The sequence below is a fragment of the Gastrolobium bilobum genome, unplaced genomic scaffold, assembly GCF_033153095.1.
Source record: "Gastrolobium bilobum isolate Gb01-03AN ecotype WA unplaced genomic scaffold, APGP_CSIRO_Gbil_v1 utg19833, whole genome shotgun sequence".
NCBI classification, from domain to species: Eukaryota; Viridiplantae; Streptophyta; class Magnoliopsida; order Fabales; family Fabaceae; genus Gastrolobium; species Gastrolobium bilobum.
Genome location: NW_026896262.1, coordinates 151,730 through 168,016, shown reverse-complemented (window position 1 = coordinate 168,016; position 16,287 = coordinate 151,730).

Below are 16,287 nucleotides of genomic sequence, written 5' to 3'. Positions count from 1 at the left end.
AGTCTTACCCGAGATCACTGATCCCCATTCTCAGTGTCTCTAGACTAGGAACATAAAATTAGGAAAAAACATGTAGTATCTTTGAATCCTTATGATCGTGATCTCATCACAGATACTCAAGAGATACCTATTTTATTCCAATGGGTTTATCCAGTTACTCATATAAATATTAATAGTAATATTGAGACAAAATATGAAACAGGATAAATAGTGCTTTTATTTGCGACAATATAAAAGGTCTACATATGTCCTAATCTAATCAAAAGATTGTCTCTAGGACATCCATATACTAACAAGCTCCCACTTGGCCTAGAGTCAATCAGACCTAAGTCGTATACCCAAAACCTCATAATGACTATCATGTTTTCTCTGAGAAACAGCCTTTGTCAGAGAGTCGGTCAGGTTATCATCTGTGGGAACATAATCCATCTTTACATCCATCCTATCAATGATTTCTCTAATCAGGTGATATCTGCGGAGCACGTGCTTAGATCTTTGATGAGACCTAGGTTCCTTTGACTGCGCAATGGCTCCAGTGTTGTCGCACAACAACTGTATGGGCTCATCCACGCTTGGAACCACCCTAAGTTCAGATATGAACTTCTTGATCCACACGGCCTCCTTAGCCGCTTCTGAAGCAGCTATATATTCAGCTTCTGTCGTTGAATCTGCTGTTGTCTCCTGCTTGGAACTCTTCCAAGATACTGCCCCACCATTTAAGGTGAATACGAACCCTGACTGTGACTTGCAGTCATCTTTGTCACTATGAAAGCTGGCATCAGTGAACCCTTTCACTGTTAGCTCATCAACCCCACCATAGACCAGAAACACATCCTTAGTTCTTCTTAAGTACTTAAGGATGGTCTTGACTGCCGTCCAGTGACCCTCTTCAGGGTCCGACTGGTATCTGCTCGTAATGCTTAAAGCATATGAGACATCTGGTCTCGTACATATCATGACATACATGATGGATCCAATAGCCGAAGCGTATGGAATTCCACTCATGCGATCCTTCTCAGCCTGTGACTTAGGACACATGGCCTTTGAAAGATGTACCTCATGACTGACGGGAAGAAAACCCTTTTTCGACCCTTCCATGCTAAACCTCTTTAGCATCTTGTCAATATACGTGGGTTGAGATAAACCCAGCAGCCTGTTTGATCTATCTCTATAGATTTTTATACCAAGTATAAAGGCTGCCTCTCCCAAATCCTTCATGGTGAAGCCTTTTGAAAGCCACTCTTTCGTTGTTTGTAATGCGGGGATGTCATTTCCTATTAACAATATGTGATCTACATAAAGTACTAGGAAGACGACATTACTCCCACTAATCTTCTTATAAACACAAGGTTCATCCTCGTTCTTGATAAAACCGTTACTCTTAACGACTTCATCAAAACGAATATTTCAACTCCTTGATGCTTGCTTTAGCCCATATATCGACCTTTGAAGTTTGCATACCCATATGCTCCTGATCTTTGATTTCAAAGCCTTCAGGTTGTGTCATGTACACATCCCTCCTTCAAGAACCCATTCAAAAAGGCGGTCTTGACATCCATTTGCCAAATTTCATAGTCGTGATATGCCGCTATTGCAAGTATGATCCTAATAGCTTTGATCATGGCAACAGGTGAGAAAGTCTCATCGTAGTCAACTCCTTGTCTTTGACGATACCCTTTCGCAACCAACCTAGCTTTGTAGGTCTGAACGTTGCCATCTGCATCAGTCTTTCTTTTAAAGACCCATTTGTTACCAATAGGAACTATTCCTTGCGGTTTAGGAACCAAGGTCCATACCTTTTTTTGATACATCGAATCCATTTCAGATTCCATGGCTTCAAGCCATCTAGAAGAGTCAACATCCTTGACTGCCTCTTCGTAGTTACTTGGTTCATCATCCTCGACGGTTTGCTGATTCTCAATCACAAACCCATACCTCTCAGGTGGATGGATGCCCCTCGTTGACCTACGGAGTTGTGTGTTTACTTCTCCATTGGAGAACGTCGCCTGCGGAGCAGACTTGGGTTCCTCAATCTGTTCATATGGTTCTTGAACTTCTTCAAGATCAATCTTACTCCAACTGGCTCCTTGAGAGATCAAATCCTTCTCAAGGAACTCAGCATTCTTTGACACAAACACTTTGTGTTCATCCATGGAGTAAAAGTAGTATCCCTTAGTACCTTTGGGATACCCCACAAATAGACATTTATTACTCTTAGCACTAAGCTTGTCTGATGCCAATGCTTTGACATAAGCTGGCGATCCCCATACCCTGAGGTAACTTAGGTTGGGTCTCTTACCATTCCATATCTCATATGGTGTGGTCTGAACAGATTTAGACTATACCCTATTTAGAAGGTATGCCGCTGTGTCTAGGGCATATCCCCAAAACGATGTTGGAAGTTGAGTCTCACTCATCATAGACCTGACCATGTCTAACAAGGTCCTGTTTCTCCTTTTGGATACACCATTTTGGTGTGGTGTGTAAGGTTCAGTAAACTGCGAGAGAATTACATTTTCTCTCAGATAATCCTGAAACTCGTGGCTCAGATATTCACCACCACTATCTGATAGTAATGTCTTAATCATCTTGCCACGTTGTTTCTCTACTTCATTCCTAAACTCCTTGAACTTTTCAAAGGCTTCGGATTTATATCTCATTAGGTACACGTACCCAAATCTTGATTTGTCATCAGTAAAGGTAATGAAATAGGAGTATCCTCCTCCAACCTCTATAGACATTGGCCCACAAACATCAGTGTGAATGAGTTCTAATAACTCACTAGCCCTATGACTCTCAAGCCCCTTGGGCTTGTGACAAGTCATTTTCCCCGCTAGACAAGATTCACATTGTCCATAGGATTCCAAATCCATGGAATCTAGGTATCCATCTGCATGCATCCTAGACAATCTTGTTTCGTTTATGTGCCCTAGTCTACAATGCCAAAGATAAGATTGATTATCTATCCTAGGTCATTTCACAGCTACATTGAGCACTTCAGTTCCCATTTCCAGAACATACAATCCATTTATTAATGAAACAGTACCATAAACAATATCATTCAAAATGATAGAAAATGTACCATTCTTAATACTAAAAGTAAAACCATCTTGTTTTAAACAAGAAATAGAAATAATGTTTCTAGAAATGATCAGAACATAAAGACAATTATTCAAATGCAATAAAAGGACCGTAGGCAAAATAAGGTCGGCATCTCCAACAGAATGAGCAGCAACCCTTGCTCCATTGCCAACACGAAGATCCACCTCGTTTCTCTCCAATCTCCTTGGGCTCCTAAGCACCTGCAACATATTGCAGATATGAGAACCACAACCGGTATCCAATACCCATGAAGTCGGATTAGCACAAGAATAATTTATCTCAATCATGAAAGTACCCGAGGCAGAAGCATCACCATGCTTCTTGTCCTTCACACTCTTCAGGTAGTCTGGATAATTCCTCTTCCAATGGCCTTTCTTGCCACAATGGAAGCACTCAGCATCGCCTTTGTCCTTGGATGCTTTCTTACCCTTCTTGTTGACCTTCTTCTTCTTGGATTTTCCTTTGGGCTTAAGGGAGTCACCTTTAGCAGGCTCCTTACCTTTACCCTTACCCTTGGCCTTGCTAGGCCCACCAATCAGAAGAGCTTGTGTCATATCCTTCTTGATAGACACTTCAGCAGTTGTTAACATACTTAACAATTCAGGCAAGCTCACAAGCATCCCATGCATGTTATAATTCATTATGAATTGACTGAAGGAAGATGGAAGTAAGGCAAGGACTAAGTCATTACTCAGTTCGGCATCCATCAAGAAGCCTAGATTTCCTAGCTTCTCAATCAGCTCGATTATCTTAAGAACATGACTACTAACAGACATGTTCTCAGACATCCTGCAAGAGAACAGTTCACTAGAGGCCTCATACCTCTCATGCCTGCCTTTAATGTCATACAACTCCTTGAGATGTAAGACAATGGAGGGAGCATCCATATGCTCATGCTGCTTTTGCGGTTCAGGTGACATGGATGCCAACATGATGCATACTGCCATCGTATTGTCATCCATGTGTTGTTTGTGGGCCTCGAAATCATATTCCGCGAACCCATCTTCCCTTTCCCTAGGAGCTACGGGTAATGCACCATCAAGAACGTAGGCAATCTTTTCGGCCCTAAGAACAATTCTCAGGTTCCGATACCAGTCCATAAAGTTTGAACCAGTTAGTTTATTCGTATCAAGTATTGAGCGCAGTGACAGTGGATTAGTCATACTAAAAACTGAAAAAAAAATGTAAAGAAAGATTAATTAATATATTGTCATGTTACAATTTATTAAAGACTTTAAATAAATTGCCCCTCCCACTATTTTATCTAAGTCAATGACCCTTACCATTTGACTTAGGGTTAATCTACTTTTAGATTTTACCTTAGTGAGATTAAGAGTGCAATTATTTATTTTAACCCTCGTCTGAGACCGCAAGATTAATTTAAATAATGGGTTGATCCTAATCAACAGTATCTCATACCCTCTCTTAACATTAGGTTGACAACTCCTTGTCACTTAGTGGTGCATCTCATGCAACCAACCTAGCATTATTATCCTAAGCCCATAAGCCCGGCTGGGCCTGCAACTTATGCCTCAGTTAAGCATTAACCAGCACCCTAAGTGTCTAACACTTCTAATACTACTCTTACTCAACGAAACAGTGGGTCCCAACTGAGTTGTGGAGCACCACTATGTAGAGGAGGTTCGAGTAATATTGGTGGTGGGAGGTAATCATATGCTTAATAATTTATTCCTTTTAAGGGTTCCTTTTATTTAGGGATTTTTTTTTTTTTTTTGATAACAATTTAGGGATTTTATTAGGTCTCATCAAACACATTAATATATTATCATGCTAGTCGTAACCTATGTCATACATCTATCGGTTTAGACTAGTCGAAATTGGACGTGCATAATAATCATACAAACGCGATTTGTCCAATTCATGCATACTAGACGTCATAAGCAATAAAGCATACATATCGTGATGCACTATCTCATGCATGCTAGTCATACAAAACATACATGCAAATAAAATAATTTATTTTGAGATAGTCATGGTGCTCGATCTTTTGTCTATCTTGCTTCTCAAGCCACGGCTTCTTGTCGTCTATACGCCATTAGCCTAAATTATCTAATTACAATTAAAGAAACTCCAAAACATTTTGGAGGGACAAAATTTAAAATACAAAATTTAAAAATCAAATTACAACTCTAATTTAAAGAGCAAAAATTACACATTAATTTTAAAATTCGAAATTTAAACTTCGGGCACCATGACCATCCCCTTCCTCTTTTGCACCTGAAATGTTAGACAACTCACAAGTACAAAATATTATCATATAAAATGTTTTTCACATATGTCTTGATATTTAACAATTAAACATCAAAACAAAAAATTAAAATTAAAATTTTCTTAGATTTCTCAATTGGCCGAATTATATACAACCATTAATATAACTCAAATTTTATTGACTCTTTCTCAAAGAACAAAAAATTTAAATCATGCATGTAGCCATCTACACTTGATGGCCGAACCATATAATAATGTATATGAGATTAATTTTCGAAAAATTTTATTACATGCTTTGCTCATGAAACAATTCATGAAAAATAAGAAAACAATCAAGGTGTTCAAAACACCTTTCATGGTCGAACTCCACCTTTCAAAAAGGTGTTTCCTTTTAAAAATTTCATAAAGAAAAGAATGATAACCATGAATACATATGGATATATGAACACAGCAATCAAATTAAGATGTTCATAAAAAAACAAAAACAAAACTTTAACCGTTTAAAGTATTGTAAATTAAAATCCATACATAAAAATGGAATCTTTAACTCTTTAAAGAAATTTTAACCGTGAGAAACAGGTTCACAAACAAGGTACCATCACCCGTTTATGGTAAAGTAACCCGGCTCTGGAACCAATTGAAAGTAGAATTGGCCTTGAAGGCCAAAACATGCGTGAGGGAAAAACAAAATTTTTCGCAAGCGGAACACACATGCATATCAAGATACATATTTTAAGACGTATGTCATACCTTGTCCGTGAAAACTCAAGATGATCAAGGTAGGTCTGAAGGGTTGAGACCCTCTAACGTTGATCCACACCACCCGCGTCTAGATACAGGAACTCCTTCCAGTAAGACCGCCGATTGATCACCACAATAAGGCTTGTTATGCGCTCAGTGTGTGATGCAGGAGGCTAGGTAAAAGTGTTTAGAAGAATGAAGTGTTCTAAGAGAAAACCTCACAAGAGGCGCATAGATGAGTAGAGAAAGGCTTGGCTTTCTCACAAAAACCTAAGGAGGAACTAACTACTACTTAAGCACACAAGAGGAGCCTTTTAAGTTTCAAAAACAAATCATATTTTTCTCCCTAAAAATATGATCAAAGTGGCGCCCTTGGGGAGAGAATAAGTGGAGTTGTTGCATTTCAAAAATTGCCAACAACATCCCAGAATATTCTCATGAGACTAAGTTCAAAACCTAGTCAGAAATATGATCATGAATCATCATATAATCAGCTATATGGTGCGCCCCATATAGCCTAAAAGGTGACCAGATACATTTGAGTTAGTTGCATTTCAAACTTAAATCAACTCACTTAAATATTCTCCCAACAGACCGTATCTCCTGGAGCTGATTTTGATTATCAAATCTAGCCAAAATCAGCACCCCATTATCCTTGGATTATGTCCAAAAGATCTCCTCCTGATATGTTCCAACAAGATCTCATCTTATACTTTTGTTACGAAACAACTTTTCATAGCCAATTCAAATTCAAATTTCAAACATTTGAATTCAAACTTTCAAACACTTAAATTTTAAATTCAAATTCAAATTCTAAATTCAAACTCAAATTTCAAAATTCAAATTTCAAATTCAAAATTCAAATTTCAAGATTCCAAATTCAAAATTCAAATTCAAAATTCGAATTTCAAAATTCAAATTCAAAATTCAAATTTCAAATTTCAAATTCAAAATTCAAAATTTAAACATTTGATAATTAATTTAACTAATTAAATTAATTAGTAATGTCTTGGACTATCCAAGCCCATTTCTTTGATCCATGCGCCCTCCACCCTATTTGTGGAGTTCCAAACTACTTCTTGGCCTAATAATAATTGTTAGGCCCAATACCTTTAATGCTAGAGCATCTAGACAATTAGGTGGTAGTGTGTGACCCATTAGGTCCAACATAGCCACTAACATAAATGGGCTTGGGCCCAATAAGCCCACAACCCATCTAATGAGAACACAGAGCACTAGCAATGCTTTGTTGCCCCAGAACTAGTTAGATTAATGACTTGATCATCCTATTACACATATTTGGTTGTCGTATATATTTCATTTCTTCTCGGTTACCTTCCCATAAAACCTAGGGTAAGGAAGTGTATCAACCCCTGCGGTTTAGGGTAAGCTTTATTCGAAATATGGAATCTTCAATTTACAGACTCTAAAGGCAGATCATCTCATGATCTCTTTTACTATGCATAGATTCTCGAGTCCCTGTAAATGTCATCCTGCTTTCTCCGGTTTACAGATAACCTAATCTCTCACAGAGATTTGACGAATTCCTTCAGCTTATCACCCTACCCCTGTGTTCTTTCAGGACAAGCCCAACAGTATACCTATGAGTCTCCATGTTTCAGGCAGACGAGGTGCACAATCAAAGCATGCCTTCTAGAACACAGTCTAGGTAATAACTTCTGGTCTTAGGAAAGACATACCCAAATATAAAGAGACTACTATAATGATTCTCTCTGTGAGAGTTCTTCATAGAGTCTCTTTGTGGGTCTGTTCAGTGCGAGCTATACCCTTATAGGTCCACCCACGACTTTAGCTAAGACATCTCCATATCTGTAGCTCATGAGGTCTTTACCTTGCATCCAAATACAAGTAGATAAGTCGTGCTAGTCTTACCCGAGATCACTGATCCCCATTCTCAGTGTCTCTAGACTAGGAACATAAAATTAGGAAAAAACATGCAGTATCCTTGAATCCTCATGATCGTGATCTCATCACAGATACTCAAGAGATACCTATTTTATTCCAAGGGGTTTATCCAGTTACTCATATAAATATTAATAGTAATATTGAGACAAAATATGAAACAGGATAAATAGTGCTTTTATTTGCGACAATATAAAAGGTCTACATATGTCCTAATCTAATCAAAAGATTGTCTCTAGGACATCCATATACTAACACCTCCAACGCCAGCCCCAGATATGGATATCAGTGATATAGAAATTCGAGATTTAGTAAACCAAGTTAACAGAATTCTCGAGGAGCCTGAGAATATCCCTTTTTTTGAGTGAAGAGCTGGGATGCCAGTGTCATTTTGTAATACTTCTTTCAATTTGGGGGCCATTGAGCCCTCTTTGGTTTTGTACTGAATATTGCCGGGTCTGTTCTTGGTCTTTTAACTTTTTGACTTGCATGGTTATTTTGAACATATATTTTCTTCAAAACTTAAGGTTTAAACCATTAAGGCTTTACCCTTAAGTACTTATATGAGGGTTCAAGTGCATGCATACCAGATTTTTATTCAAAACTTAAGGTTTTAACCCATAATGATTTTACCCTTAAGTATTAACTTGAGTTTTTAATCTTTTAGGCTTTACCCCCAAGTATAAACTATCAACCTAGTATATCACACCGTGGCTTTATTTCGACCTGGCCGAGATACTATTTGTACACGAATTTTGCGATTTTATATTAACTCGATCTAATTTACAATGGCTTATTTCTTTGAACTCAGCATATAAGTAGAGTTATATTCTTGAAGGTGGTTATTTATTCGTTCCTTCTATAACCTGGTTTTTTATACTGTGGTTATATCCTTTTTAGGCTTAGTTCATCTAGATCAAAGTGATTTCATCTTCTGCATAAACCCGGGTATGCCGTGGTTTTCACAGGATTTGACTTGATCAGAGTCATTTTGACAAAATGCACCACCAAATCTTGTTGGACGCGCCAAATTACTTTAGGTAATATTGCTATGGTAATCTTCAATAAATATTTCCTCGTCTTATCCATAAACAAAAATTTTCTTACATGAATTTGTTGATGTAGTCAACTTTAAATTATACCTACACAGAGCAAAATTCACCTAAGAATTGAAAAATAATAGCAGCAACCTTTCATGGAACTCAGATTCTAGTTGTAGTGTTGCTTCAACTTATTGCATTCTAAGTTCGTTTGATAGGCTTTTCCCCCAAATTTTCTAAGATGTAGCTCCTTTGTCGAGCATTTCTTTCACCTGAGAAGGGCCTTCCCAATTCGCTGCTAACTTTCCATCTCGCATTTTTATTTTCAATATCCGCTCTTTTGTTATATTTGGCCGCAGTTAACTGCTTTGTGGCCACATCTCGGTAATGTACCATTACTCATGTTTCATCTATCAAGTCTAGTTTCATAGTTAATGCCTTGCTATTATTTTCTTCTTATTCTCTAAGGGTCTTCATCCTTCTCCAAGATGGGTCACCTAACTCAACCGGGATAATAGCCTCACATCCACAAGTAAGTCCGAACGGAGTCTCTCACGTAGCAGTTTGAATAGTTGTCATGTATCCACATAAGACAAAATATAGTTTCAAAATCCAATTTGCTTTGGCATCATCTAGCCATTTTTGAAGCCCGTCTATAATTAGTTTATTTGCGGCCTCTGTGTGACCATTTGACTAGGGGTGTTCTACTAAGGCAAAATGGTGTTTAATATAGAAGTCAACCATCAACTCTCGACACTTCTTATCCATAACTATCTCTACTGGGATGCCAAACCTGGATAGATGTTCCTTTCTAAGAATCTCTGCACCCTTGCCGAGGTGATGGTTGTTACCGGTTCAGCTTGTATCCACTTTGTAAAATAATCAATAGCTACGATTAACCATCGTAATTGTCCTTCTGCCACTTTAAATGGGTCGAGCAAATTCATGCCTCATTTGTAAAATGGCCATGGAGCCGTGATGGAAGTTAGTTCTTCTGGTTAAACCAAAATCATCTTCGCATATTTCTTACAATTGTCACATCTTTTAACATTCTCCTTTGCATCTGCTTCTATTGTGGGCAAGTAATACCCGGGTCGAAGTGCTTTTCGGGCTAGGGCTTTTTTGCCCATATGTTGACCGTTGATCCCTTCTTGGATCTTGGACATAACGTATTGTCCTCTTCAGCCTTTAAACATGTCAACATTGGGGAATGCAAACCCTTTCTGTACAACTAATCCTCCACCACAACGTACATGACTACGTTATAGACCAATTTCTTAGCCTCTCCGAAGTCTTCTGGCATAATTCCTTTTTCCAAATAGGTAACAATTGGACGTCTCCAATCTTCCGCAGTTATGATAACCATGGTGCAAGTTGGCCTACAATACTCTACTGCACCTTTGTTTTGTGATTTCCCAGATTATTTGTACTTGCCAGTTTGGATAAAATATCTGCCCTACTATTTTCGCTTCAGGGAATGTGGCTGATAGTGGATTCATCAAATTCGGATATGATTTATCTTATTTTGTTTAAGTATTTGATTAACAATGGTCCCTTACCTTAGTATTTTCCCTCAATTTGTGAGGTGACAAGCAGTGAATCACTAAAAACTTTGTTCTCCGGGCTCCGTGTTCCTTGGCCTGTATCAATCCAGCTATTAAAGCCTCATACTCTACCTGGTTGTTTGAGGTAGGGAAGTTCAAATGTAGGGAATGCTCCACTAATATCCTTTCTGGACTTTCTAGGATCATCCCAGTGCAATTTCCCTTTGTATTAGATGAACCATCAACAAAAATCTTCCATATATTTCATTGATGATTTTCTTCGATGGACAAAGTGAGTTCCATCATAAAGTTGACCAATGCCTGAGATTCGATGGATTGCGGAGCTTCAAAATAATATCAAACTAGGAGAGCTCGATTGCCCAATTAGTTATCCGCCCTGCTATATTCGGCTTATGCAATACTTGTCGGATTGACTGGTTGGTTCTCACAATGATTTGGTGCCCCTGGAAATATGGATGGAGTCTCATTTTCATGTTAAGTAAGGCAAATTCCACCTTCTCCAATTTATGATATCTCAGTTTGGTTCACTGGAGTGCCTTATTCCCTAAATAAATCGGCATCTGACCACATTTTGTATCCTATACCAACAAGGCGTTTACCGCCTCTTCTCCAACGACTAGATATAGTACCAAAGTTTCTTCAAGTTTTGGTTTTGATAAAATTGGTGGTGCAACTAAACATTTTTTTATCTCGTCAAATGCTGCTTCACATTCTGAGTTCCATCTAGATCTAAATTTTGCTTATTTCTTCAAAAGCCTGAAGAATGTGAGTGTTTTCTCCGCTGATCGCGGCAAAAATCTTGTAATGGCTGCGAGCCATCCCATCAACTGTTATACTTCTTTTTTGTTTTTGGAATTCTTCATCTCATTCATAGCTTTGCATTTATCTGGGTTCACCTCGATCCCCATATGAGTGAGCATGAATTCTAAGAATTTTTCTGTTGGAACTCCAAATACGCATTTTGCTGGGTTCAGCCGTATCTTATGGATTCGAAGCTTATGGAAAGATTTCTCCAAGTCTTGCATATGTGTTCAGGGTTCTGCCATCTTGACGATCATGTCATAAATATAAACTTCAACATTCTTGTCGATCTGGTCTCCAAAGACTTGATTCATCATTCTCTGATACGTTGCCCCTGCATTCTTTAATCCAAATGGCATAACTTTGTAACAATAATTTTCCTTCTTCGAGATGAAGGGAATATTTTTGGTCATCCGGGTGTAATGGAATCTGGTTGTATGCAGAATATGCATCCATAAAGGATAACAAACGAAACCCGGATGAATTTTCCACCAATTGATCTATACTTGACATTGGGAGTGAGTCTTTAGGACACACCTTGTTAAGATCAGTGTAATATGTACAGACTCTCCATTTTCTATTTGGTTTCTTGACCATAAATACATTTTCCAACCATGTAGTATATTGGATTTCCTTAATGAATCTAGCTTTCAACAGTTCTTTCACATGGTCTTCCAGCGCCTGTCTTCTTTCGGGTCCCATCTTTCTTTTCTTTTGTGCCACCGGGTTGGATCATGCATATATAGACAGTTTATGGCAGCAAAACTTTGGATCAATCATGGGTATTTCAGACGAATTCCAAGCGAAAATATCTCTGTTGTTCTTTAAGAACTCTAACAACTCGACTTTTACATCTGGATCCAAAGACTTGTCGAATTTGGTGAATTATCTGGGTTCTTCTCCTAAGACAAAATCTTCCAACTCCCTATCTGGTTCTAGCCTCGGCATCAATGTTTCTTATCATATATCTAGTTCCACCATATTTATTGGTTTACCTTGAAGGTGAGTTACACTCTTTTTTCCTACTTTATCTCCTTGTTGAATCCTTAGTAGGGAGGATGGTCTACCTTAAATTTCCTTCATAACCTCGAAATAACATTCCCATGATTCCTTCTGATCTCTCTTAATGGTGACCACTTCATCCTTACTACTCACCATCTTCAGCTTTTGGTTCTTGGTGGACACCAACATATCCTATTTGTGAATGGTTGGCCTCCCTAAAATTATGTTGTACGAGGATGGAAAGTCGGCTATAATAAATGTCACTCATTTCGACTTAAAGGCTTCATTTGTTCGCATAGTCAACCTGAGATCTATGTATCCTCTTGGTTGGGTATTTTCTCCATTAAGGGCTATCAATGTCGTCTTGTATGACTTTAAGTCTTCCTCATCTAGATTCATCTTCTTAAATCCCTCTCACTGGATGATATCTGCATAGCTGCCGGGGTCTACAAATATCATTTTGACCCGATAATTCACTATTGTGCCAATGATCACTAACCCATCTTCATATCCTGGCACCACGTCCTTTAGTTCTTTTGTGAAAAAGAGAAGTGGGAGTTTCGGTTTGGAAGAATATTCCTTAAACTTTGGTTGGTCTCAGATTGAAAGTGTAACATCCTGAGCGCTGACGAGGACGGGGAGTGATCGTCGATGCGAAAAGGCATGGACAAGGAGAGGCTCCTGACAGGTTTTCAGCAGGGGGTTACATGAATGAATCAAATCGACACCCCAAAGAGAGAAATTCCAAAGAATGTGCAGGTATGAGCCTGCAGAGTTTGGGATAGCTTATAAGAATTAATTGGTACTACCTATACTAACAAGATGCATATACTTTTCGGTAGCCCGGAACGAAAGAACTCCATAGTTAAGCGTGTTTGACTTGCAGTAATTTTGGGATCGGTGACCTAGGAAGTGTACGAGTGAGGAAAAAGTAGACTGAAAAGTCTTGTGTTAGTATGTGGGGATAGTCATTGATTCATGAAGTAGTCGGAAGTTACAGAAAGTACCTCCCTGAGGTACTTCTTCCTAGCACTTCTTGTGTCTCGTCCACCATCCAAAGCTCTACTTATAAAGTTACATCCGAACTCAATTTCAGGGAACTCTTCATTATTTCTATCTTTCTTTTTGTCATCATCTTTCTTCTTCTTGTTCTTTGGTGAGCTTTGACTACGACCTTTTTGCTTTATTTTTTCGCCCTTCCTCCCTTGTGTCTTGATCACCTACTGTTGTAGTTTACCATCTCTGATGTATTTTTCAATTGCATCTTTTAGGTCTTAACAATGGTCAGTGGTGTGTCCAGGGCCATCATGGAATGCACAATATTTGGATTAATCCAACCCGAATTTTTGGGATCGAGGTATGTAACACCACGTGTATACCCGATTTGTTATCATATCATCGTATTAAGCGTTGCTTAATTAAAATGCGGAATTTACTTTTTCTTTTCAATTATGACGTCATTAACATTAACCAAGTTGATTACTTAATTCTTTTTCAAAACATTGTCTGTATGTAAATTGCAAATAAACAGCTATCTACACTGAATAACCTCATATATAAATAAGTGAGTATCTAAATCACGGAACTACAATACGTAGTCCGAACCATAATCCTGATACATTGCACAACTTGAAACTAAATCGCCAAAGTAAAGTCAATGTGGCATTGACAACCCCCTTGCTCACCAAATAAGGCAACAAAGCCCAACAGAGTCTCACATCAAATAACATGGTAATAAATGTAAAGCATGTCAGAATCCAGCACATCATCATAAAAGCATAAATCTCAACTCAGCTCCGGTCTCCTGCCGCCCGAGTTATCTGAACCTGAAAATGTGCCCTAAACGTGGGGTGAGATCTCTAAACAGAAATCTCAGTAAGGCAAAGGATCCTCAAGGATTTCTCCACCCAAGCTCACTTACATGTGCAATATAAGTTCTAAAAGCAGTAAAACAGTATAAGTTCCAAAATCAGTGCAATGCGGCAGAATAATCATGTCATATGTGTCAAAATATTCTACTGGCCAGAGATATGTAGGATTTACATACGTCTATTACCTACAATCAGTGCAAGACACCACTTGCTCCCACCCACAGAATCACCCTATTGTATGTCTCCTACATACTCAGGGGCTTACTGTCTAGGTGGAACAACACATGCATATCATAAGGCACTTGCACATAAAAGCTCAACAGCATTTCAAATATCAATACATGAAAACACATCATGCATATAAACCATTCCCCCATGGGGTATAGTGGAACACCAGAAGGTGAAGATAGAACACCAGAAGCCGTCTGGTAAGCTTCAACTTCTAGAGATTCCAGAATGGAAGTGGGAGAGCATTTCCATGGACTTCGTGGTGGGTTTGCCGAAGACTCAGGTTGGCTGCGACTCTATCTGGGTCCTTATGGACAGACTGACGTAGTCTGCCTATTTTCTTCCAGTGAAGGTGAGCTTCACTACTGAGAAGACAACCAAACTTTATGTTCGCGAGATTGTGAGACTTCACGGGGTGCCCGAGAGTATCATCAGTGATAGGGACCCGAAGTTCACATCTCGGTTCTGGGAGGCGCTGCAAAAGGCTTTTGGTATGCAGTTGAGACTGAGTACAGCCTATCACCCTCAGACTGATGGACAGACTGAGCAGACCATCCAGACATTGGAGGACATGTTGAGGGCTTGCACTTTGGAGCAGGGTTCAGCATGGGATAGGTACCTGCCATTGGTTGAGTTTTCATACAACAACAGTTTCCATGCTAGCCTGGGCATAGCACCCTACGAGGCGTTGTATGGTAGGAAATGTCGGACTCCTACTTACTGGTCTGAGGTTGGAGATAAGGAGCTGTTTGGCTTGGACTTTGTCCAAGATACTACCCTGCAGATCCAGTTGATCAGGGAAAAGCTGAAGCAGGCGCAGAATCGCCAGAAGAGTTACTACGATGTCTAGCATCGTCCACTGAAGTTCAGTGAGGGTGAGCACGTGTTGGTGAGACTATCACCTGTCACCGGTGTTGGTCGTGCACTCGGAGTGAGGAAGCTGAGCCCGCGATTCTTTGGGCCATACCAGTTACTTGGTAGAGTAGGACCTGTTGCCTTGCCTCCGAACTTGGCCAACACCCACGACGTGTTTGACGTGTCTCAACTTCGCAAGTTTGTAGCGGATCCTGCGCACGTGATGCAACCGGATGTTGTGGAAGTTCAGGAGAACCTAAAGACTTGCGTTGGACTACTGAAGATTCTCGATCGTGGCGAGAAGCAGCTGAGGAGCGAGACCATTCCGATGGTCAAAGCGCAATGGACGGGAAGAATTCCTGAAGGGTATTTCTGGGAGCGAGACGACGAACTTCTCCGGCAGTATCCCGAGCTTCGAGACAGGTATGTTTTCTGATTTTGAGGGCAAAATCCTAAAAAGGTGGGGTGAATGTAAGAACCTGCACCGTTAATTAAGGAAAATAATTAATTAAATGTGTGAAATTAGGAAATAATTCCATAATTGACCTTAATAATTATGAGAAGGCTTAAATAAATATAGAAAGTGATTAAGAATGCTGAAAGTCGCTTTTCGGACGAAAAGTGCAGATACCGATTCTGCTACTCGGTATAAATGTGTACCGATGAAGTATCCCGAAAAATTATGAAAAATGTGTTTATGTCACTAGAATAATATATAGGACTTGTAAAACAAGTTTCAAGTTAAAATAATGAGAACTGGTGCCAGAACTGATATTGGCTATGGAAAAGCGCGTACTGGAAAGGTGCTGCGAAAAATATAAGAAAAATATGACAAATCTTAGAAAAATGAGTAGGTTCAGAATCCTAAGTTTGAGATTAAAATGCTAAGCGTAGCTATTAGCACTAATATAGTGCGTTTAAAATTTAAGT